This window comes from Tympanuchus pallidicinctus, unplaced genomic scaffold, assembly GCF_026119805.1.
Source record: "Tympanuchus pallidicinctus isolate F22 unplaced genomic scaffold, pur_lepc_1.0 scaffold9, whole genome shotgun sequence".
In the NCBI taxonomy this organism is placed as follows: Eukaryota; Metazoa; Chordata; class Aves; order Galliformes; family Phasianidae; genus Tympanuchus; species Tympanuchus pallidicinctus.
Genome location: NW_026294813.1, coordinates 22,910,854 through 22,935,122, shown reverse-complemented (window position 1 = coordinate 22,935,122; position 24,269 = coordinate 22,910,854). Strand labels below are relative to the sequence as shown.

At 45.9% G+C, this 24,269-nt stretch overlaps 2 long non-coding RNA genes across 2 annotated transcripts; both read right to left on the bottom strand.

The window, feature by feature from the left end:
- Positions 1-430: 430 nt before the first annotated feature.
- LOC128074345 (uncharacterized) lies at positions 431-21,695 on the bottom strand. Its single transcript, XR_008203166.1, has 3 exons — positions 21,555-21,695; positions 2,477-2,590; positions 431-2,363 (listed from the first exon to the last, which is right to left on the bottom strand). It is a non-coding gene; the product is annotated as an uncharacterized LOC128074345 (long non-coding RNA).
- Positions 21,696-22,684: 989 nt separating this feature from the next.
- LOC128074347 (uncharacterized) lies at positions 22,685-24,268 on the bottom strand. Its single transcript, XR_008203167.1, has 2 exons — positions 23,883-24,268; positions 22,685-23,575 (listed from the first exon to the last, which is right to left on the bottom strand). It is a non-coding gene; the product is annotated as an uncharacterized LOC128074347 (long non-coding RNA).
- Position 24,269: the final 1 nt, after the last annotated feature.

Genomic DNA, 24,269 nt, shown 5'->3' with positions numbered 1-24,269 from the left:
ATAGGGGATACGAAGGGAATTGGCTCTTTCTTCCTTGACAAAACTCAGCTCCATAATTATCTAGAAGAGAATTCATAGAACCTTTGAGTTGGAAGGGGGCTCTGGGGGCCATCTCATCCATCTCCCCTGCAGTGCACAGGGACGCCACAGTTCCATCAGGTTGCCTAGGGCCTGATCCAGCCTGGCTTTGCAGGTCTCCAGGGATGGGGCATCCTGCCGATAGAATCTAGAACATTCTGGCATAGAATGCACAGCAGTTACTTCAAGGGGGTAAAACATCATAAGTGTCGTGAATAAGATGTGAATAAAGCAGCATGAAGCCCTGCCCTGAACATACCATGCGCCTGGCAGTAAGCTTGGAACTTGCAATGGCAGTAAAATAACCGAGCCACACTGAAAGGACAAAAAAGCCAAAAGCACTAGCCTTGAAACAAATCTCTTTATTACCCCCACACATAAGCATGTCTGAAATTCTACAGCTTAAAGTCACAAGCATGGAATAATTCATAACTTAAGAGAACAAACATGGGACTGCAGAACTTCATGACATTACATTAAGTTTTGTTATAGAATCATGGAATCACAAGGTTGGAAACGACCCGCAAGATCACCTGGTCCAACCACCCTCCCATCACCATTGCCACCACAAGCAATAAGCCACATCTCCAGCTCCTCATCCAGGCGCCTCTTGAACACTGCCGGGAACGGCGACTCCACCACCTCCCTGTGCAGCCATTGCAGTGCCTGACCACCATCTGAGAGAAAAAGTTATGTCTAACCTAAACTTCCTCTGGTACAACCTGTGGCCATTTCCTTGGGTCCTGTTTGTTGCTGGGGAGAAGAGGTCAAACCCCTCCTCATCTCAGCCTCCCTTCAGGAGGTTGCAGAGTGCAATGAGTTCTGCCCTGAGCCTCCTCTTCTCCACACTGAACAATCCCAGCTCCCTCAGCTGCTCCTTGTAAGACTTGTGCTCAAGTACTGATGGGTAAAAAAGAACATTATGAAAGGCCGCGCTGGTTGCAAAAACTACTGTTGAGACCACTGTGGTCTCAGTTATAACTTCTATCCCAGAAAATACCCTCATTGCTGAAGTTCTTTAGGTCTACAAAAGCACCTTGTGCTTCACGGAATGTTAACATGAGCTTATTTATCATTGTATTAGTTCTGCAAAGGTGTTGACATCTAAGTTTTTCTACAGAAAGCACAGTGCTATGCACAGTGTGTACCAGCACAAAGGATCTCACTGATACATCTAAGGCGTCTTCTTTAACAGCAAGAACTGTCAGTAAACTTTGCAAGTTTTCTTACACTTCAGAATTGCACACACACGGCAAAGTTGGTGGTAATTTAGTTGAGGACACAACCAGAACGTATTTGTCACAGAATCACAGACTGTCTGAGGTTGGAAGAACCTCTGGTCCATCTGGTCCAACCACTGCACCTTTGGTGCCAGCCAGAGCAGGGTGCCCAGGCCCCTGTGTCCAGGAGCAGTAAAGTACTGCTTCCTGTCATTAACACAGGCAAAATTTTAGAATGTGGCCCTAGCCTGAGATAGTTAGTAATTGGCTTGTCTGTGGTTACATAATAGATTAATCTAACTTCAGTTCCTGCATATCTACATCTACAGGATAGGAATTTACCTCTGCTGTTACCATTCTGGATTCCCTGTATAGCAAGCATAGTGAAGTGAGCAAGGGTCTTTTCATATCATAGAATCATAGAATGGCCTGGGTTGAAAAGGACCACAATGCTCATCTTGTTCCAAGCCCTTGCTGTGTGCAGGGTTGCCAACCACCAGAGCCACATCCATGCCTGCAGGGATGGGGCATCCACAGCCTCCTTGGGCAACCTGTGCCAGTGCCTCACCACCCTCTGAGTGAAAAACTTCCTCCTAATATCCAACCTAAACCTCCCCTGTCTCAGTTTAAGACCATTCCCCCTTGTCCTATCAACACCCACCCTCACAAACAGCCGTTCCCCCTCCTGTTTATACGCTCCCTTCAAGTGCTGGAAGGCCACAATGAGGTCTCCCTGGAGTCTTCTCTTCTCCAAGCTAAACAAGCCCAGTTCCCTCAACCTTTCCTCACAGGAGAGCTGCTCCTGCTCCAAGAGCTCCACATCTTTCCTGTGCTGGGGGCCCTGGACGCAGCGCTGCAGATGGGGCCTCACAAGAGCCGAGCAGAGGGGGACAAACAAGGGGGACGATCACCTCCCTCTCCCTGCTGGCCACCCCTTTTTAATGCAGCCCAGAACACAGCTGGCCTTCCGGGCTGCAAACACACACTGCTGGCTCGTGTCCAGCTTCTTGTCTGCCAGGACCCACAAGTTCTTCTCAGATCCCCAAGTTTTTCTTAAATGGATTCCTGAAAGACATCAAAGTGTACCTTAGAAGTACCATTTTCCTCATATAAATGATAGAGAAAGCAAGGTCTGTGGTAGACATCTCTATCACGTGTGCCTTCATTTAATCTGACACATCGTATGGCTTGGCAGCTGATCTTCCTCTCTTCACCGTCCTTCAGCAGCATTACCTGTTTCTCTCTTGTTTATTGCAGTCTAGAGCAGTCAGGAAAATGCTTCTCAACATCATCTGTATTTGTTCAAACACAAAAAGAATCTTTTTAATCCATTATACAAGCCTTTAGATTACTTTAAAGCAGTCAGAGACATTCCAACAACCATGTTTTAATCATGTACCAGCTTTCCAAAAGCGAATCTCAGTTTACAGATGCCTACATTTGAAGATGTTACAAAGTATGCACGTTTCAGTTACTCTCTGCCACTGGCTGTGGTAATGACTGAAAATGATGTGAGTGGTCCCAGTGAGCTTTTCATGCATAGCTGTGCAAATGCAGAACAAATATCGCTACGGTTATTTAGAATTTTCTAGGAAAAAAAAAAAAGAAAATCACATTTTTATATGAGATTTGCTTTCGTGGCCCTTTCTGGCTTTTCAAACAGTGTAAAGTTTTTGTCTACCCATTCCAAAAACAGAAACAACCCCTAAGCATTACATAATCAAAAAGCAATGCTTAGAACAGCACAACTAAGGCTCTAAATGCTCAGAATAAGGAGTGTCATGAACACGAACAACCCGTTTTTCTCTACTTACCCCATACACACTTCCATCAACTTTCTTAGCCTTATTCTATCTAGAAGAAGAAAGTCTGTCAGTTTCTTAGGTCTGGCTTATAACTGTAGGTCTATTTCTAGAGTCCTGGGCAGGCTGCAGGAACGGGCCATCAAAATCTCCTCAAGTTCAACAAAGGGAAATGCAGAGTCCTTCACCAGGGGTGGAACGCATGCACCAGGAGAGGCTGGGGAACAACCAGATGGAAGGCAGCCCTACTGAGAATGACTTCAGGTCCTGGTGGACAACAAATAGTCATAGCACAGCAAAAGCTCCCTTGAAGCTAAGGTGTCCAACAGCACCCTAGCAGAACAGCATCACTAGCGCATCAGGGAAGATGACTTTTCCTCTTTGTCATTAAATAACAACAATCTGTATTCTCTCCCTAGACTAAGCAGGATAGTGCTCTTGCAATCTGTGGCTTGCACATCCTTCCTTATGCATAAGTTAGATCACTAGCAGATTCCTTAAACATCGGAGGAAAAGAGTTCTTCAGACTAAAAACTGTCAAAATGCAGTTCTTAGCATTAATTACGATACTAACACATTTAATTTCCATCAACTTTCTGGCATCAATCCTTAGTAGCCACATAAAAAAAATACTGAGGATGTGCTTCCAGTTAAATCTGTTGATATCTTTTTTTTTTTTTTTTTTTTTTTTTTTTCTGTTGACTCAAAGAAAGCAGTAAAAGGAAGCAGTGACCCCTAGTTGCATGTTTTAGAAAACAGAAATATTCCGTGGTCTGTGGTCTGTTTCAGCCTTCAAACAAAGCAAAAGTTCCAGCCCTGTAGGCAAGCCTGCTCTGGTACCTGGAAAGGTTATAATGGTACTAGAGGAGCTGACCAGAAGGAGTGTGTACTGCAGCCTCAGAGAAGTTCCTTAGTGCAAACTGCTGACAAAGCAGCCACATTTGAAATTATATGCTGGGCTACAAACTGGAGCAGCTGACGTGCCAGCACACAGCTCTTGCTGCTCCCCACTGAGGCAGCAGTGATCACAGAAGGCCCAGAGAAAGCCTGTGATGACCGTGGGTTGAAATGTCCCATGAAATGCTCAGAGCTTACCTGCTCTGCCATACCCTGCAGCTTAAGAGACCTCGCTGGCAGGGTCTGTTAGTCACCGGGAAAGCCGCAGAAGTCTTTTTTTGTGATGAGTTAATTGCCAGACTGGCTAACTGAAGGATCTTGCTGCCTGCCTTCCTAGGTCCCTCAAGCACTCTTTGTTTTGTTACTCTTTCTCGAACTAATTTGCTCTGTTTTCCCATAGGGAACTGAAAAGCTCTTCCAGACTGAACTAAACTTACACTGAAACTATTCTTATATGCCTACCGACCTTTTGTTAGGATCCTGAAATGGAATATGCCATAGGCTACAAAGCATTATTGTATGACTCCTTTCTATTATTTTTCTAAGCTAGAGATCAAAAGGATATAAAACAAAGAAATAAACAAGGATTGCAGATATCTTAAGAGCAGCTGGGCACAATTTCAAGTGTTTTTTTTTTCCCCCCCTCAAATTAATTATCTTAATTCCCGGTAGTGATGTCAATCCAGCCGTACAAGAGGATCGGTATTTTTAGAAAGGATCTCTTATTCAGATACCTTCATTCCCCTGTTGGTTTTGCTGTAAGAGAAACCAGTCCCAGCTTGCTGCAGCACTGTAGCCTAGCACTTAAAAAGATTACGTAGCATATTCTTCCTTTTGACACTGCTTTGGTCCTGTCTACACAAGGGGATAGCAGAGGACGTGACACTTTGCTGGTTCTTCAACACGTTCTCAGTGGACTGAGAGAGAACGGTAATTGTCTTTCCTTTGTCCCCAGGGGAATCTGTGTCACCAGACCCTGTGCTCTCCACTCATTTATTTATGTATTTAGTCTCTTTTCCTATGGTGGTCATGAGGTTCCTCTAAGCAGCGTGAAAATCTGGCCCACACTTCTCCAAAGAAGGCAGTGGTACCAGGAAGGTCCCTGGCTTTTTCCTAACGTTGCATGGTGAACTTGAAGGCAGAGGGAAATCACTGAGTGCAGCGAGCTTGTTTTTCATCCTCATAGTTTGAATGCAGAATCTGAAAGAAGGGAAGCATGGATTTCCCAAGAAAATGCTTTCTTTTTCACAGTGCATGTGTAAAGCACATACTGGTATATCTCTTATTTATCTATATTTTAGCAAGCATCTCAAAATTCTGTGCTTCTGTGAAAACTAGAACTTTTGGGAGAAGTGCTCAAAACGCTGGGAAAGCAAGCTATGCCTTCAAGCTGTTCTGACTACTTGAGCTCAGTGCCGAGCTCACTGAGTTCCTTCCTGCTAAGGAAACAAAAATCATTTCTTAATTGCTAGAACTTCCTTCAGCACTGTCCTGCAAATAATACATGAATTCAAACGCAGAAAAGAAAGAAAATGGAAAAAAAAAAAATAATACTGAGGTCATGGTGTTGCCTTTCTAAAAAGTGCTGAGGAGGCCATTGCTTACCATTCTAGCGGCACAATTCTGACATATGCTGTTTTGTACTGAGAAATTCCGAGCAGGAAGATAGGTGAGCTTATCTGCAACCTTCATTTGTCACACTGGTGAAAGAAAGGCGTGCTGTCAGAAAACAGAAGCAATACTTTTACAGATACCAACTTTGTTTTGTCTCCGAGGACAGGCGGAAGTAGTGAAGTCACTTCTCGTATGAAGAATATCTTAAAATGTACAGTCATCCTAAGGAGATAATTAATATTCTGACCCTCTTTTGTTATTTCCTCACTTTCCCTGTGACAGCTTTGAGGATTCTCCTGTGTTATTTCTTTTAGTCCAGGAATCCATGTATGAAGCGTGTTACTTAATTTCAATAACCGTGATAATTATAGAAGACAAGCAGTTACTGAATCTTGCACCATAATTAATCAACCTGATACTTACTCACTAAATTGTTCATAGCAGATTAAGCTGTAGCTAGACAAGCAGGACAAGGAAAGTGAGTGACAGAAGCATTATCATGGCACACTGCCTCCTATTGGGAAAGTTCATCTTCCTTCTGAAAGAGACGCCTTCAGGGATCATGTAATTTGAATTCCCTGTGAATTTAGTGTCATCTTAGCTTGACCAGCTCTGGAAGAACATATTAACCTCCCCTTGTGATTTTCAGAAAACCATTCTAATTTAGCAAGTAATTAAGGGTCACATGTAGGATAAGGAGCTGGATAAGCTTGGATTACGCACAGGAAGCTTTGTCTCCAGGGCAACCCGAGCAGAGGGCTGCTGGCGCTGGGGCGGGAGGGCAGGCAGAGCTTCCACCCCGCGAATCGGTGCGAGAAGCAAACGCCCGCAGAACTGGTCATCACTGGGATGCTGGGCAGAAAGCTGCGGCCAGCGGGAGCCTTCTGCCGCGCGAGGTCAAGAGAAGTCCAAAACAATGACGCTCGGCAAAGCCTGTGTTTTTTCAAAGCCGAAATGGCTTTCCATCGTCATCGAGGGATTTTGCTGCGCTCTCACCGTGAGGCCGCCGGCGTCTGTGTAACTGCGGCTGCTAACGCACGCATCCGTGGGCCCCGCTGGGCTGCAGCGACGCCAGCCAGGCGTCCCGGGCTGCGCACCGTGCTCAGGTGTAACGCTGCGCTCGGGCAGCTCTCCTCTCACTGCCAGCACGGAGAGCTAACGTCACCGGCACGGCCAGGAGATCCCGGCTACTTGGCTGGGCACTTTTATTTTTCACTTGGGAGCTATGAAGGGAAAGCAATGCTTTTCTTTTCCCTCCGGAGAAATGGTCAGATTTTTGGTTTGAAACCGAGCCCTCTAACTTCAGAAATTCCTTCTTTTATTTCTGTGAGAATAGCAGGCCCGTGCCTGTGATCACTGTGTGCCACGTCCTTCAGAGCCACACAACCCCCTTCTTGAACACTTCAGTGATGCTGATCCCACCCCAGACAGCCTGCCCCAACCTCACCACTCTTTCTGAGAAGAATATTTTCCAGCCTAAATAGGAGTGGCCTGTTAGACAATAAATGATTTCTCAGTTCATTTGTACCCTACTGATTCCTTATGATCTGTAAGAGAAACAACCATGGGTGTTTTCCAAAGCTTTCTTTAGAACAAGCAAGTGCCCTCTACTGTTTGCTACCATCAGGTGACGTTGTCATACAATGCATTTTAACAGTTGGGCCGTCCTTGCATCCTGATTGCAGGTACTCCTAACTTTATAGCATGCATTTTGGAAATGCTCTTTCACTGTGGATGTGTAACTGATGCTTGATTTCACCTTCCCTCTGCTATTTACATGTGTAGCCTTTGCGCAGAGGCAGGCTGTTCTGCAGCAGGCCACCACTACAGGCACGGGGGGAATTTGCACACTCCACTCTCTCTAATACATACCATAGAACCTGCCATAAAAAGCCAGTTGTGCTGGAGGTTAATTGTTAAAAAGGGTAACGGTCTTTAAAAAAGCAGTGGGTTTAAGCAATTGCGGATAGAATTCATGCAAAACATTACAGCGAATGTTGCGTTTGTTGCAACTGCTGAGCACATAATGTTGACAAGGCCATAGTACCTGCACAAGCAGTTTTCGGAGCAGCCTCCATGCCCTGAGCAAGACTGCTCACCCTCAGAATCCCTTCATTTCTGCCTGCTTCCTGTGATGAGCCTTGCTTTGCTTTATTCTTCAAATTTCACAGTTCCAACTGAAAGAATCACAATACTGTCTTACTTATTTGTTAAAGGACTTGAGCAGCGTTGTGACACTTTGTTTGCATGTGAAAATGCCCTACAGACTGAGGTAGGGACAAACAAGAACAAATAAGGCTCTCTGTTTATTTTAATTGTGAAGAATCAAAAGTAACTATAATGAGCTATAATGAAGTTCATCTGGAAAACCCAACATTCACGCTGTGTTTTTGAACCCCCTGGCCTGCACTAACATCAGAGCCTCTCAAATAGTGTATCCTGGTTCAGACATTATGGTGAGGCCATTTTGTTCCAGAAAGGGTTCTGTGGTGTTGCTCTGAGATGCATGTCTCCCACACAGTGCTGTGGTGCATGCTGCACTAGTACACGTGACTGCTGAGTGAGCCCACAGAAAGCTTTCAGATGTGCCAAAAACCACTTGGAGATTCTCTGGTATTATTTTTTCTTGGTGTGAAACAAATAAAAATATCCTGCCTGACTGAACACAGCTCAGGCTGCAAAGTAATGTTGGTACTTATCTTCTTATTCATGTTGGTGGTTTTAGGCAGAATCCCAGCCCTATTGAGATGCTGAGACTTCAGGAAAGCATTTAGCCTAGCCTGATTTGCAGTTCAGCACCTGATGCAACAGATGTACCAGACAGAACTTTACCAAGGGTAACAAACGAAGCCTGGGGTTAATTTAGGTATTTCTCAGATTAAGAGGTGGGAAACATGCAAATAAGGTTATGATGAGGCTTTGTAGCTTCCACAATGGGTATCAGATACTCTTCAGCAAGCCCTTGACTTCCAGAATGACTGCAGGATTTTTCAGCGCTTCTGTTGAGGAGATACTTACTGTTAATGACACAGAAAAAAAAATGCAAGAGAAGTAAGCAAATACTTTGCACTGTTCGGACACATTGTGGTTCCTGTTTACTCAAATTCTCACAATAAGCAATAGGCTAGTTAGCAAAGGTACAGGGATGAGATAAAGGCAAAGCACATCTTTCTCAGACACCAGTTCAGGGATGCTATCACAGATTTAGGAAAAAAAAAATAAAAGAGGATACATCATTTGCTAATTACTATTCCCAGAGCAAGACTAAACCTTAGAAATAATGATTAGTCACCAACTATGACCTGCTTAGTAAAAAAGGCTAGATTTCAAAAAGATGCATAAATTGGGTGGCTAAATCCACAGACACAAGAATTAATGAACTGCCGAGGGCTTAACATGTTTCAAAAGTCAAATGACTTAACCTAAGTGTGGCCTAAAGCTGCAGAAACCACACGGTGGTAATTAATTATAGTTTTAGCTTTCATAAACATCTGCTGGAAACTGGTGGGTGCATCTCACCACACAAGAATCCTTTTTTGGTCACCAAAAGGCAAGTGGAGTGGCACAGCAGTTGGACCCCAGTCATACTCTCCTCCCTTTGTGCTTTATTCAGTTTTGGAATTGCAAAGTAACGACATTCAGTCAGCTCTTCCTTGATTCCTTGATTCCTTTGACATTTTAAACACTGAGCAGAACTGATTCGGAAACGTCTGAACTGCTTTGAGCACTAGAAGTCATCCAATTTAGAATTTTCAAAAGCAAATGACCTGAAAGTGAATCACGAAAAACACAGAGGCATCCCCAGCTTTGGACTTCTGGCAACTGGAGCTCGTGTGATCCTCATCACAGCTCAACAGGAACCAGCCACTGCTCTCACTGCTGCTTCTCTTCCACTCAGTGAGCCCTTTTCACCTGTCAGGTGTCCGCCCCATGGTATTTATCTCATCTCTGTTATGTTCCTGTTATCTCATTTATGTTACTTAACCTGTCTGCCTTCTCCATTGTATTTGTCTGCCTCCTGACAACTGACCTTCCTTTCAGCAGCTGGGCACGTTTTTAGTTACTTCATTGTTTCTCTAATGCAATATAGCTGTTAATTGTAATGGATAAGATAATGTAAAGAATGATCAGTCCCTAAAGCATTACTTGTGGGATAGAGGACCATCCAAATCACTTTCAGCATAAGAATGTGCACTGCACGCTTTTGCTCTTAGGTGTGAGCAGGAAGGAATCCTCAGCAATGTTGGTACCCAAAGGGATAATTAGTCAGACAAAAGCTCTGCTCAGTTGAGTTTCACTAAGACTACTGCCTGAAGCAGAAGCAACACTCAGAGTTCAGAGGAAAACATATGCTCATACTCTGAGACGTGCTACCAGCGCTGGGTCACTGCAGGAGGGTTCCAGAGCACATCTAGCTCTCCTTTCACTCACCCAGCTCTCCTCTGCCGCTTCATTCCCTGCAGGCATTACTGATGGCAGTGGCTGTGGGAAAGCGTTTTTTTTTCTATAGAAGATGCTGTTCCACTGTATTGGGAATATAAAGGAATAGCTGAGAAATCCCCTTGGAGGTCAGAGATAAGAGATTTATCAGCAGTTGGAGGCAGGAGCCACTAGTTTGGACTCACGCATGATCTGACCTGGAAGTACCCCAAGCAACAAGTTTCAGCAGAAACAGAAAGATACTTCTGCATTAGCAGGTGCAACATTAATGAGAAATGTGATTTTTACCACCTGACATTTGCTACGTGCACTTTGCAACCACTGAACTGCTCACCACTTCCAGAGGAAAAGATAAGGCTTCCAGACCCAAATCCACCGAAAGGGGGGGTGGTTCAAGGCACTTCAGACTCCTCGTTAGCAAAAGGTGTGATATGCCATCCTACAGGCTGAGTGAAGTGGCTTCTACTTTTCTTGCTCCTCTGGTGTAGTAGGGCTGCATTCGTCATCTGTGTGTATCCCTAAGCTGAGGCTGATGAAGCAGCATCCAGAGCAACGAGAAGCTCCCTTCTCGTAGGGTTGGGATCACCAGGAGCTGGGGAAACACCCCAGCCTGTTGTCTTTGCTTCTTCTTAAGAATAGGATCACCTTCAGAAAATGAAGGTAATTTCTACTTAAATTGGCTACGTTTTGCACCAATTTGTGGCCATGGTCATTAGGAAGGGAGGGGGTCCAGAAAGCACCTTGCCTAATAGCAGTAAGGCAAAAAGTGAACTGGAGGAGGAAATGGAAAGAGGGTAGAATATGTTTAAGGATTACATCTTGGCACGCACAGCATGTGATTTTACAACCCAAGTCACACTGGCTAGGGGTAAATCAGCAGCTATTAATCCCATGGGAAAGAAAGGAAACCCAAGGTACTACCTCCTGCAAGGATTCTGTGAGAACTCAGCAGGTAACCATGATGAGAGTGCAGATCTCTGCAGGCACAATTATACCTACCATGGAAAACACATGAAGATTTTTCAGTGCATAAATCGGAGGCAGGAGGAAGATATTTGTTCAATTAAACTTACAGGGAAAGAACTGAAAGATTTTTTAGCTCCACATCTTTTGGGACCTCTCGAAGCAAAGGGCTGTGCTTTGCTGAGCGTCCATAGATGGATAGCTCTGGGAACAAATGTTGAGAGGAATTAATCCTAACTTCATCCACTAGGAAGTTTCTTTCTTTCCAGTCTTTAAGAAAACCCTGGTTTTCATGACAACAGAAAGAAAAGCAAGTGCCCATGCATAAGAGTGAACAGAATCCTATTTAGAAAGTGAATAGGGGTACAAATTACCCAGCATAAACACACATCCAAGTAACTGTCTGTTTGCAAACTAATTGGTTTTTCTAACTATGGTTAGGTATATAGGCCAAAAAGAAAAAGAAAAAAAGATGAAAGGAGAGACCTTGACTGTTATTTTCTCTTCAGCATAAATAGGCCGTCTGAGTTGTCTTGATAAGGGGCGTATCATGTTCCTGAACTGACCGTGTGTTTTATAGTTTTAATTGCTTCTACCACTTTTTTTTTCTTTTTTTTTTTTTCCCAGAGGGATTTTGAAGAGTTTGGAGTCTGTGAAAGAGGGGAGAAGAGTTGGCAATGTCAGTATCACATCCTCTGCTGGAGTTCATATATCGACGTAGGGTTTTACCACACAGCAGTGAGAGTGCTGGCTAGAAAACACAATCCACAGATCACGGAGGTATGCAAAATCTACCTTCTAAATGAATCTTTTTCATGTAATAAAGCCATAGCCATGCCTAACTCTCTTTTCCAAACAAGACTTCATTCCCACTCCAATGAAGTCTAAACAAACTGTATTTAAGTCTTTTCCTAGCATCAGATAGCAAACATCAGCTAACATTCAGTCTAATTGCGATATCATGTTTAATTGTAATGTCATATTCAAGGCCAGGCTGAGTGGGACCCTGGGCAGCCTGACCTGGTGGGGGCAGCCAGCCCACTGCAGGGGTTGGAACTGGATGACCTTTAGGGTCCTCAGAGGTGAGGTTATGGATGGACCCAGCTATTCTATGAATCTGTTCTATTTACTGCCTGACTTTATGACAACTGCTTGTGTTTAAAATCTTACAGTCACCAAGTACAGAATCTAAAGTGCTGCACGAAAGTCCTTTTTTGTTATTTAGGTCCGTGTATTTTTGTGACAGGTAGAAATTGGGAGCACCAAGCAGTGCAGAAGCTCAGCTGAACTTCAGTTAAATAAGCATTTTAGACACTTGACAGAATTTTTATTCACGACGTAAGGTATTTAGAGCTGCCCAGGGAAGTCCCCCTTCCCTAGGGGGAGGTCTAAGAGATGCCTGGCTATAGCAGTAAGGGACACAGTCCAGTGTCAGGTTGATGGTTGGACTTGATGAGCTTGAAGGTCTTTATCAACCCAGGTGGTTCTGGGATGGGCCAACTTCTTCCTGGAGCCCCAAAGGCATCACACGTATGTACAAAACACAGCCTCACGGATGCTGAAAGATCATTCTGTGCCACACGTCTGCGTAGACGACATATAAGCAGACTCAGACACGGCAGAAGATTGTGCTCACCACGTACGTCTGCAGCATCACGTCCAATAAACCTGCGGGATTATTTTCGCTACTGCCGGGCAACGTCAGCAACAGAGCAGAGAGATTCTTCACGTTCTTTCTTAGCGTAAGCGACCCGTCAGCCGTCCCGAAACAAAACGCCTTTTGGCCACAGGCGGCCATCGGGTGCCCGCCGTGCAGCCCGGCTCCGCCGTGCCTGGCATTGCCCCTTTTCTCACAACCCTCCCGTTGACATTTACCTAAATTCAGCCCTCTCCCTTCACGTGCTCGTTTGTGCCGACAGGAAGGCATGCCTATACATGGCGGTGGGGCTGCTTGAGGTCTGTGGGGTGCTAAGCCCTCATTAACTCCACTCACGCTGTCTTACTCTGCTTGCCAGTGCTTAAGCAGTGCTTTTTTTAAAAAGCAACCAATTAGCACCTCATCAGCTCCAATTAGAGGAGACAAAAGCAGTGTAAAGATAACTCAATGAGAGGGGGTGGCACAACATCATGTAATCTTTTAAGACAGCAGTGAGCATTCACTGGGCGAGCTGCGCTGGGCCTATTCACCTTTTTTACTTCCCTCTGGATGCATTTAAGTCTTTTTTTGCTGGGAAGCCGGGCCTCCCAGGAGTCCCAGAGTCTCTCATTCAGGGCTACCTGTTTACAGCTCACCGAACAGAAGGACCTAAACAATCCTATATTGTACGCCTGTTGCTTCCTTAAACTTAGGCCTCCACAATGGCATGTTTTCAGAAGCTGGGCAGAATAAGTTAAAGGCTGGCTTTATACTCATTAAGTGTTCTCCTTGTACTGTCTTCTAATTACATGGCAGGGCAACAATGTATTTTTTTTCTTCAATGGAGTTCTTTGGAGCAGTTAATTTGGTGCCTATACTAAATGCCCCAAAACATTAATTAGTGTGGAAGGAACCCTAATTTCCTCGGTGGCTTTCCTCTCCATTTACTTCCCTTGTTTTCACATAGGCTTGGATGAGCCTCTATAATGAAATTACCTCATTAATGCCTTTATTCTTGCAGAGTAACTCATTCAAGATCTACCATTTAGTTTTAATTTAATGCTGTCAAAAGCAAAAGGTGCATTCATGTCTTTGATTAGTGCTTTTTTTCCCCTTCTCTAAAGAGTGGACAGATTTAAATTATTAAGATGGCAAGTAGTGAGTTATAATTGGATACAAGCAGCACTTCAGTGAATATTAAATGCTTTCAAAGCCTGGTCTATGTGGTCTGCTGACTATTAACTGTGTCCAGTGAGTAATTTGGTGGGTTTTGAATTAACGGCACCTTAGCCACTGTGAAGCAAATTAAGTTTAATTTTGTTTATAAAAAACAATGAAGCTGCATTTATCAACACGACGGCCAGTCGTAACAGAGTTTTTCCCGTTGTCCTGTTCTGACCCCACTGCCTGGTTCCTTTTGCTAACGCAGGGTCTCATCCTGTACGTCACAGTCACGCAAAGTCCAGATGAGACCTGTTCGTGTATGGCCAACAAGACGGAGCCTTTCACTTGCAAGAACAACTGGGTTCTTATCCCTGTCAGGAAGAAACCACTCCATCCACGCATGACCACGTTTTACCCTTCCTCCACACCTGTGCAATACTTCCCAGCCACCAGACTCTTAGCATTTCACAGAGATGGGGAAAACTTCACCCAGAGCAGAACTGAATAACGAAACGAAAGGAGTACTGGAAAACTGCTTTTGCAGCATGGAAAAAGCAACAACAACAACGACAAAAGGATGCGTTCCCACACGATTCCCACGATTTTCTGTACACAAAATGCAGTGAGGTTCATACAGGAGGCGGTGTGCAGTGGTTGTCCTGCATCTGCACCAGCAGCCTGTACCCTGCATTGCTGCAGTGCAGCCTGCCCTCCCTCTGCGTTTCAGCCTTGTGCCAAAGGGGTCATGGCTAAGGGCAGAAGTGTGACCATGCTAATGTTGCCTCTGCTCTTCTGGGTTATGAGAAGCTGGAGCTCGGGCTACTGAGGCCTTTCATTAACTGTAGTAGATTTAAATTAAGCTTTGTCCTTATTTTATATTTAAACTAACAGTCTGCGTATTGATAAACATTGTTTCTCTAATGATGAGGATTTCCAGTTTGTTTTACCCCAGGAAGGAATGTATGAGAATTCTTGAGCAAAGAGAAGTCTTTGGGTTTTTGGACTACTGATGTTTCCAAAATACTGGGCTTTCCCTGCGAAGCACACAAGGGAAATACAGCATCTTAAGGGAGAGATTTTTTTTCTTCAGTTAGGATTTGGGGTAAAAATTTCAGTCTGTCTTTAACTACAGCTCTCCTTCAAGGCTTAAAGTACGACAAAACTTTAATCCTTATTTTTATAGATGTAAGTAATTGCTGCTGCAGGTTTTTGGTGCACTGGCAGGAACACTCAGGTTTGGATATCTGCCTGTTATCTGACTTCTAATTCTGGGTTTCAAGTGGGCATGAGAGCCCTCTCCTAATACATGGTGTTTTTGTGCAGTGTTATTGACAGGTCCCAAAGTGAAGCTATTTCTCTGCACTGGCTTATTTTGCAATAAGAACATGCCACAGAGTCCTGTTCCTCTTCTAGGTCAGCTCAGAATGGTGGGGGTGGTTTAAAAAAAGCTAGTTTCAGTCCAGTCATTGTGCAAATAGCAAATGGTCCTCTGAGCCACATGAAGGCCCCAGTCCAGGTATTTTCTCAGTGTAATGTATGCTGCCAAATTTGTGTATTTCTGAACATTCAGCAGCATTCACTCATGGGTTTCCATTAGTCCAGTGACCGAAGCACTTGCTCAAGAAGCAAGATAGCTTGTCCAACTCTCTTTTAGTCTGTAGGAAGTATGCACATTTCAAATCACCACACCATGTCTTTCTAGGAGAAAGGGTAAGAAATGATTCTGGCCATTCACTTACTGCCTTTTGAAGCAGGGCACTGTGCAGGAAGACAGAAAGGGCAGACAAGACCCTTCAGCTGGGAGCTGTTTTCCCTCTGCTCCAAGAACAGCTCCCATATTTTGTGTTCGTGTGAAATACAGTGCTACTAGAGGCAGGGGTTGGGAGCCTTTTCTACAAGGTTCAGGGCCTTCCTGTAGGATGCCATGATTGTAGGGGTCACCCGAAGAGCTTGGCTTCTCCCTCTGGTCCAGGGAGTATCAGACAGAGCGAGCAGCTCAGGAGCTTGTTCACCAAATGAGCTAGCTGCACATGGCAAATCCAGCAGTACAAGTGCATGGCTACAGGGAGCTGCTCTGAAAATCTGGGCTTCGTATGAGTGCTGATCCCAAGCCTTATTTGCCACAGCTTGAAGACAGTGTAGAATGTACATAGATGTAACCTCTGATAGGTGCCTGTAAGACAGGCACAGGAAAGGAAGCGTAGGTATAATCAGCAGGAATCACAACTGAAGAACACTACAGGGATCAACTGAAGTGACACACCATTTCATTCCTCAGCAGGCATGCAGCAAGAACAAACAGCAGAACCTGTGTCTGCAGAGCAGATGCGAGAAGAGAAGCGAGGGAGTGGTGTAGAAAGGGCAGAAGGCTGGCAGAGCTGACGGGCAATGGGATGGGCACCGTGTTCCTCGGGAAGTCCGTGCTGCTCTAAGGAAGAAGCACGGCAGAGTTGGCCTGGTTCTGTCCTTGCTGGCCCACAGCGAGCACCGTGAGGCAGCAAAGCAGGCAGTGCTGCACTGTGCGGATGTGTTTGGCAGCTCCTTTGCAGCAGCCACGTGCTTGCACCTTTGGATTGCAGCACCAAGCAATGCCGCACGTGAAGGAACTGAGATGGAATAAAAGCAGCTGCTTTGACAGGTTACTTTCAAATCCCCTGATGAAATTCTTTACGCCGTGCCCTCCTGATAGTAGTGCTGATGTGCGGGAGGAAGCAGAAAGAGAAGCAGAGAAGGATGAGATGAGATGAGATGAGATGAAAGGGTCTCAGCCACTGATGGAATGAATTGCTCATCTGTTCTTGAGTTGGAGACAGCATAAAGCAACTTTAGGGAAGCTGACACAGCCGAGGAGCGCATCTTTGCTGTCCGTTTTCAAGGAGTATTCTTAGCACTGGCAGTCAGTTGCAAAGTGGAGAATTAACCACGCGGTGACAAATGATTGCTTGCCGGAGCTGATAGACCCTAATGCGGCCGTGCAGAGACTGCGGTGCGAGAGTGCCCCCTGTTGCTGCAATGAGACTTGTGAGAGTTCTGCGGGAATCGGTGACCGCCTGCACAGAGGCTTCACAGCGATGAAAGGTGGAAAAAGTGGCACGAAAGTGGGAGGCTGACAAAGCCAGGAGGGTGTGTGGCAAAGCGCTAGAGCAGCACAACGAGAAGCAAGAGGCATGTGCATCCGTAGAGCAGAACCTCTTGTTATCCTGGCAAAAACGTGGCTGTAAGGTCGTGCGTTACTCAGGCACAGAGAGGAGTCTCAGAAGAGGTGGAAAAATCTCTGCCCCATCACATAAGAGCAAGAGAAATACCACCACAAAGTAACGTGTCTGTGTGCAGCCCACTCCTTGCTCCCTGCAGCACAAGAATAGACTTAGGCACACGTAAGTAAGTACCTCTCTTTGCCTTCCACTTAGCAGATACCTTTGAAAGGCTTCTGAAGCAGATAAAGTCCTGCTTTGGCAAAATCTTTCTTCCTGTTTGCTGGAGCCCTGGGCATCATCTACGCTGCATACTTCAGAGAGATTTTATTCCTGCACGTCATCCCTGCAGTGTTGAATTCCTTCCGATGACCTGGGGCTGTGAGGAACACCTGGTTAAGTCTTTTATTCAGTTTGATCAAAGGAGCACTGACACACAGCCAAGCATTTAGCTGAATGAGCGCTTGGCTATGAATAGCACAGATATTTGGACTCAAGTGCATGTTAGCAGCAATCAATTGAAATCTTCATAATGAAGGCCTGTGGGAACTAAAGGTGGATGAAAGAAGAGGAAAAGATGCTTTGTAGGGCTAGGTTAGGATATAAAGACCTGCATCTTGTAAGCAGATCAGCTGTTCCACGCAGAGCCAGTAGCATGCAGACACTGGTATTCTGCCCCATTCCCCATCACCAACAATAAGGTGGTTATGGTGAATGCAGGCTGAAATTCACGTCACATACTGGTGGATGTCACAGAACCATCCAGGACCGGGTAGGCTGAGTGATGGCAGGAGAAGAAAGCTAGTGATTAATGCAATACTATGATGGGAAGGGTTTGCATGCTACCCAGGTCTATAGATTGTGTATTGGCACGTGAAATATAGAGGGGTTATTAGAGGCAGCGAGTGAAAGCAACTGTTCTTCTGACAGCAACAGCTGTGACACCAGTGAAAACCAGCAAGCAATAGGATGATGGTTCCTTTTTTGAAAATACTCAGTGCATATTGCTTTCAAAGATATGCACCAGGGACACAGAGCAACACCAATGAAGAAAACAGGCAGCAAAAAGCTATCTGATCGAGCTGTCACGTGGCCTTATCACTTTGAGACAAAATGGGGCTTTCTCCACCTGCTGTAATGTCTATGCGTGCTTTGAGTTTATGGAGACAAAGTTTTTATCACAGAACCTAATAGGGAACCACTGTCAAAACTTAGGAAAAATGCTATAAAAGTAGAATCATCCAGTGATCTTAGTAGTCTGATTCATTGTAGGAGAATCTCCTGAGAACCAGCAAGTTGCAGAGCAGCTGTTTGACCCATATTGTTGATTGCAGTCAAATTGTTTAAGGAAGAACGAACAGAAGGGTGTTAGGAGGTGTAGGGACAAGAAAGGAAAGTTTGTGGAGAGAGGGAGAAAGAGAGGGAAAACATAAGTGCACTGAGTGACCAAAGTTGTGAATGGTGGAGAGATTTGTTTGCACACATGGAGGTCTGAGTGGGGATAATGCCTACAGCCATGCCACTGGAGCAGACTGATCAGCTCTTCCCCATGCAGAGTTCATGGCTGAGAGAACAAGAACCACTGAGGGCTGCAGCACTGCTCTTGGCAACATAAAACACAGCCATCCTCACTGATCTATTGTGGTAACTGCTTATAGTTTTCACTAGAAGGGATGCAGATACACTCCATGTTTGTAATTATAGTCAGTAACAGAAGGCTCACCTTTCCCATCATAAGAAATATAGCTTCACCTGTAATCAGATTAATTGACTGATAATTTGGTTTACCTATGAAGACCTCTAGTTCTTATCTCAACTCTCAAATCATGGCAATTCACCTGCAAAACATTTTATTTAAAGAGGTTCTGTCTGCAGTTTTTGTGCATATGGCAAAGAAAAGATGAGAAAAAATACATAGCTTGTAACTAGAAATATCTATTTGGCTGCAAGGCAATACTGAGTTTTCTGTGCTACTGAGTAAAGACAAAATGAGCAAAGTAGTTAAGACCTCTGTTTGCAGCAGCCATTCTAGAGCATCTCTCAGTAGTGGCTTAGATGTTTTGGCTGATATTAAGGGCCCTATGAACTGCCTTTTGGGTGCTGTTCTGCAGAGGAGAAGCTGCGATCCCTGGCTGCACAGCAGTAGTGAGTTTGGAGTGAACAGCCAAAAGACAATCCAGTAAATTTACTGACAGAAGTGGGTATCTCCTTAGCCAGTGGTCTCCAAGGCGTTCTGGATGAGTTTGGAGATCTCCATGGGAACCTGAGACATTTCTGATAAGGGATAGAAGCAGAAGCAAGAAACCATGCTGAAGGACAAAGACAGTAATTCATGTCCTAAGCCTGTTTACATATGTACCTCGGAAAGGTATAAAGAGCAATTCACTTTCAGCAAAAACAAACCCCTGTACGAAATCACAGAATCATAGAATGGCTTAGGTGGGAGGGAAGCTTAAAGACCACCCCCTCACCATGCGTTTGTTGCTAACCACCAGCTTAGGCTGCCCAGGGCTCCTCAGATGTCTCCAGAGATAGGGCATCCACAGACTCTATCAGCAGCCTTTGCCAGCCTCTTGCCACTCTCTGAGCAAAAAATGTCTTCCTAACATCTCACCTAAATCTCTCCTCTTTTAGTTTAAAGCCATTCCCCCTTGTCCTATCACAATGAGACTGTATAAAAAGTCAGTCCCCCTCCTGCTTGTAAGCTCCCTTCAGTATTGAAGGCTGCGTGAGATCTTCTCCAAGCTAAAGAAGTCAAACTCCCTCAACCTTTCTTCATAGGAGACAGAAGAAGGCTCTTCTGCGGATCTGAACACACAGGGGCCTCACATGGATTGCTCTGCACACTCCGGACTCCTTAATGTGGATTATCTCTGGTGTGAAATGCTTCCTTGGGGATGGCTTGGTGAGTGTTACGCTGGTAGCACCATGTATATGGATGTAGTTCTACACACACATACCCAAGCATATACATATTGACACACTGACAGGTAAAGAATCAGCTTGCTTCACCACCTGGAATTCAGTAGTAACTTCTAACGTACATATGTTAGAGCACCTGAGACCACACTCAATAGCTCTGGGATGTGTCTAGCTTCTCCTAGAGCTCGCTATAGGGCCCTGAGAGACCTCTGTGTCACAACGGAGGGCCCTGGGGTCCATACTGTGGTCCCCTGGGGTTCTGGGTACTGTTGTAGGGTGCCCTAAAGTACACTGGGACCCTTGGGAGACTTAGGAAATCTAGGAAGGCTGCCCTGAAATATGAGAGCAGATTGAAGTGGTGGGATCTGATTGACAGGGAAGTGATTTCCCTGGGAAATGCACTTAAAGAGTGCACTGAGAGGTCTCTGCAGTGCTCTACAGCACACTGTGGAGCTGATGGGCACATGGGGACAAGAAGACCCAGGTCCATAGAGGGAGAGAGAAGAGAAGCGAGAGACAGATGTGTTGTTGGTAGGAAGATTTGCTTGGACAAAAGAGCAGGAAGAACGTGATGGGGACGTGCGGTGGGCGGCAATATGCTATCCAACGTCAGCGTTTCTGATGAGGTTACGTGGTGTGGTTGAGCTTGTTAGTTTAAAACTGATTCACTCATCTTTCTTAGAAGCATTTACCAAGAAGCATTTTAAGAATACAAAAAGGTTTTAATTGGAAGGCCGTCCTGGGCAGCAGGGTGCTGCAGTGTGACTGTTGCTCACAGGGCCTCGGCTGCAGCATCAGCACGGGAAGAAAAGTACAAGGCCGGGCCCGAAGGGTCAGACTGGGTGCAGAACGAGACATCGCCGGCAGGCCTGGGGCCCTTCCGAGAGAAGGAGCTCAAGGCTCCGCGCTGCTGACAGACCTCATGGTCTGCACCGCACCGCCACGTAGCTGCGACCCGCCGTAACAGGAAGTAAACATAGCGACTTCCTGCAGGCCGCGCTAGGCTCCGAGTTCCAGCAGACTCTATGGCCGTTGGTCTTCCATGTGAATCGCGCACGCGTGCTAAACCATAGTGGAGGTCAAGCAGCGCGCATGCGCAGCGGCTCTTTGCTGCTCCCCGCTGACTGCGGTGCGACACTGCACGTACCGTAACGGCGGCACCTGCGCGTTGCCGTGCGCGTGCGTACTAGAGTCAGGAGGCCCCGGTTCAATAGAGCTCAGCGTGCTGCTGGCGTGCCGCTGTCCCTGCAAAAAGACGCTACTTCCGCGTTACCGAGCACGTGCGTTTCACTTTCTGGAGGACTGAAAACCATAGATAACAGCGGACCAGGGGCGTAGGCGTCGACTACAATCAGACGCTACTTCCGGGAACACAGGAGCACGTGTAGCAGGCCCTGGAGATTGTTACCATAGAGAGAGCCGGCTGCAGATTCGGAACGACAGTCAGCAACACTCCGCTGCTCTAACAGCCACTCACCGCATGGGTCAAAACCTGCGCTAGCAGCAAGCTGACCGCGCACGTTCCGAACCGCTAAACGCAATCAGAACTCCTTTCCTAAAACCTTTCAGTAAGACCCTGCGCAAACGCACCACACTCATGACGTTATGCCTTCCCCGTTACTACCTTGGCATCTCGAGACCCCTCCGAAGTCAGAGCGGGAAGCAGTATCGAGACCAACAGCTCTGAACGGCCTTTCCCCGTAGATTCTACGCTGTCTCTTCTCTCTTTCTCCATTCGCGCTCCAGACCGAGCCCCGACACCGGACCGCTTTGCTCCCATCTGTCTCCGCTCAGCGCGCGCTGGAAGCTGATTGGCTTAGCGCCGAGGTTAATTTGCATACTCCCGCCCCCCGCCAGTAGTGCTGAACTGCGCCACCTTCCGGATGCAGCGCGGTACTGCAGCGTGGCTCTGAGGCGATTCACCATCAGCTCCGAACCTGGAATTGATTACTAACTGCAGAGATTCTTAGTCACAGCATTTCAGTTTGCAAATTAAATTTTATAAAGTGGTATTTCAGTGAGCTTCCGTGCCAAGTAGGCTGAAGAGCTGATCAGTGTGTTTATTTCTGTATGATGGAACTTATACACCATCCAGACCTTACAAAAAAATACATTGGATGGAGAAATGCATTACAGTTCAGCACAGCACTTACAGCACAGGAAATCCCCCAGGTGAGTTGCAGGAGGAAGCGTTTTTTCACATCAATCCCTGTATTTTATTCAGGCTCGTTAAGAGGTGTGGATGCAAAATGACAGAGGTTGTGGCAAAATGAAAGAGGCATCACTGTTGCAAAACGTTTTGTAAGTTGGATTAAAATGCTGAGACAAAAAAAAAAAGAGAAGCAAAAAAAAAAACCACCCAAAGATTGCTTTGTTTTCCTTTAGCTGTGAGAACTGCAAACAAAGCAATTTCTGTAATGATGGTTATGTGCAGTGCACAGGAGTTCTTCACACTGAGAACGCTGCTTGGAACATTTCTTCACACTTCCTTCACTGGCAATTGAGAAGCTGCAGGGCTCCTTTTCTCAGCAGAAGCAGAATGATAAATAGGAGCAAATGCTGGCAATGAGATACTGCTTGTTGTTGAATACTTTTCCATTTTTTACACATCTGTACACTATGCCTTTGTTAACAGGAAAATGATATAAGTTACTGTAGTATTCCACCATGGTTAGAGAAAGAACTGTAAAAGAAACAGTTCAGAAGAAACAGTGATTTTTGGTTAAAAATGGGAATTAAACACTCATTTCAGTATTTATATATTGGAAACACTCTATTTCTAATTACATATAGAAGTGAGCATTAGGTATTGTGGTCTCAGCAATGAATGGAGCTAGTGACGCTCAACATAGCAAAGTGCAAGGATTTACACTTGGGCTGGAGGAATCCAAGGCTGGAGGAATCCAAGGCTGTACAGACTGGAAGGAGCGGTCCTTGAGAGCAGCCCTGCAGAGAAGGACCTGGGGGTCCTGATAGATGAAAAGCTGAACATGAGCCAGCAGTGTGCATTGCAGCTTGGAAAGCAAATGGCATCCTGGGCTCCATCAGCAGAGGGGTGGCCAGCAGGGACAGGGAGGTGATTGTCCCCCTCTGCTCTGCTCCTGTGAGGCCCCATCTGCAGTGCTGCGTCCAGGTCTGGAGCCCCCAGTACAAGAAGGACAGGGAGCTGTTGGAGAGGGTCCAGAGGAGCCACAGAGATGATCAGGGGACTGGGGCACCTCCCCTGTGAGGACAGGCTGAGGGAGCTGGGCTTGTTCAGCCTGGAGAAAAGAAGGCTGTGGGGTGACCTCATGGCAGCTTTCAGTACCTAAAGGGAGCCTGCAAACAGGAGGGGAATCAACTCTTTGAAAGAGTTGATAGTGACAGAACAAGGGGAAATGGTTTTAAGTTGAGGGAGGGAAGATTGAGGTTGGATGTCAGGGGAAGTTCTTTGCTATGAGAGTGGTGAGGTGCTGGAACAGCTGCCCAGAGAGGCTGTGATGCCCCGTCCATCCCTGGAGGTGTTCAAGGCCAGGTTGGATGGGGCCCTGGGCAGCCTGGGCTGCTGTGAAATGTGGAGGTTGGTGGCCCTGCATGTGGCAGGGGGTTGGAGCTTCGTGATCCTTGAGGTCTCTTCCAAGCCTGGCCATTTGGTGATTCTGTGGGCTGAAGTGATCAGAGGTAAGTTGGTGGCAAAAAGGGAAAATATAAAATATCTTTTTCTTTATTCCTGTCCCCACTTTCCCTTAAGATTATTACTTGTCACTGCACCCAGAATCATGAAATCAATGGAATTACAAGCAAAACAGCAGATTTTTCTTTTAATAAAAACGCTCATTTTCCTAGGATAAACCTCAAATAAATGTTCTAATTCTCAAAGCCTTCAGCTGAAGCCATGTGGCAATACCTGTAATAAAGTGTAATCCTCCTTTTTGCGACATCCACAACTGCTCTGCCAGCACTTTTTACTCACACAGATGCCACTTCTTCTCAAACAATAGAGCTTCGTGCGGCACTCCGGGGGAAGGATTCCCCACCCAAAACAGGGGCGGAGCACAGGGAAGCCGTCTAGAGATCTCTGCGGCTCTCTGTGGCGACTGTGCAGGTAGAGGCGGCTGACAGAAGCCCGAGACCACTCCACCACCGGCCCGTGGCTCCCAAACGCCCCGCAGGCCGCTCCGCCTGCGGCCTACCCCACCGCCGTTGCTAGGCAACGCGCTGCGAGCCGCCGTTGCCTCACAGCCGATTCGCCCTCAGGTTCGGGTGGCGGCGAGGAAGGAAAGAAATTAAATCAGATTTCAGTAAAACCGAAAACGAATAAATGAAATCAGATTTAAAATCAGATTTAAAGCGGCGGCTG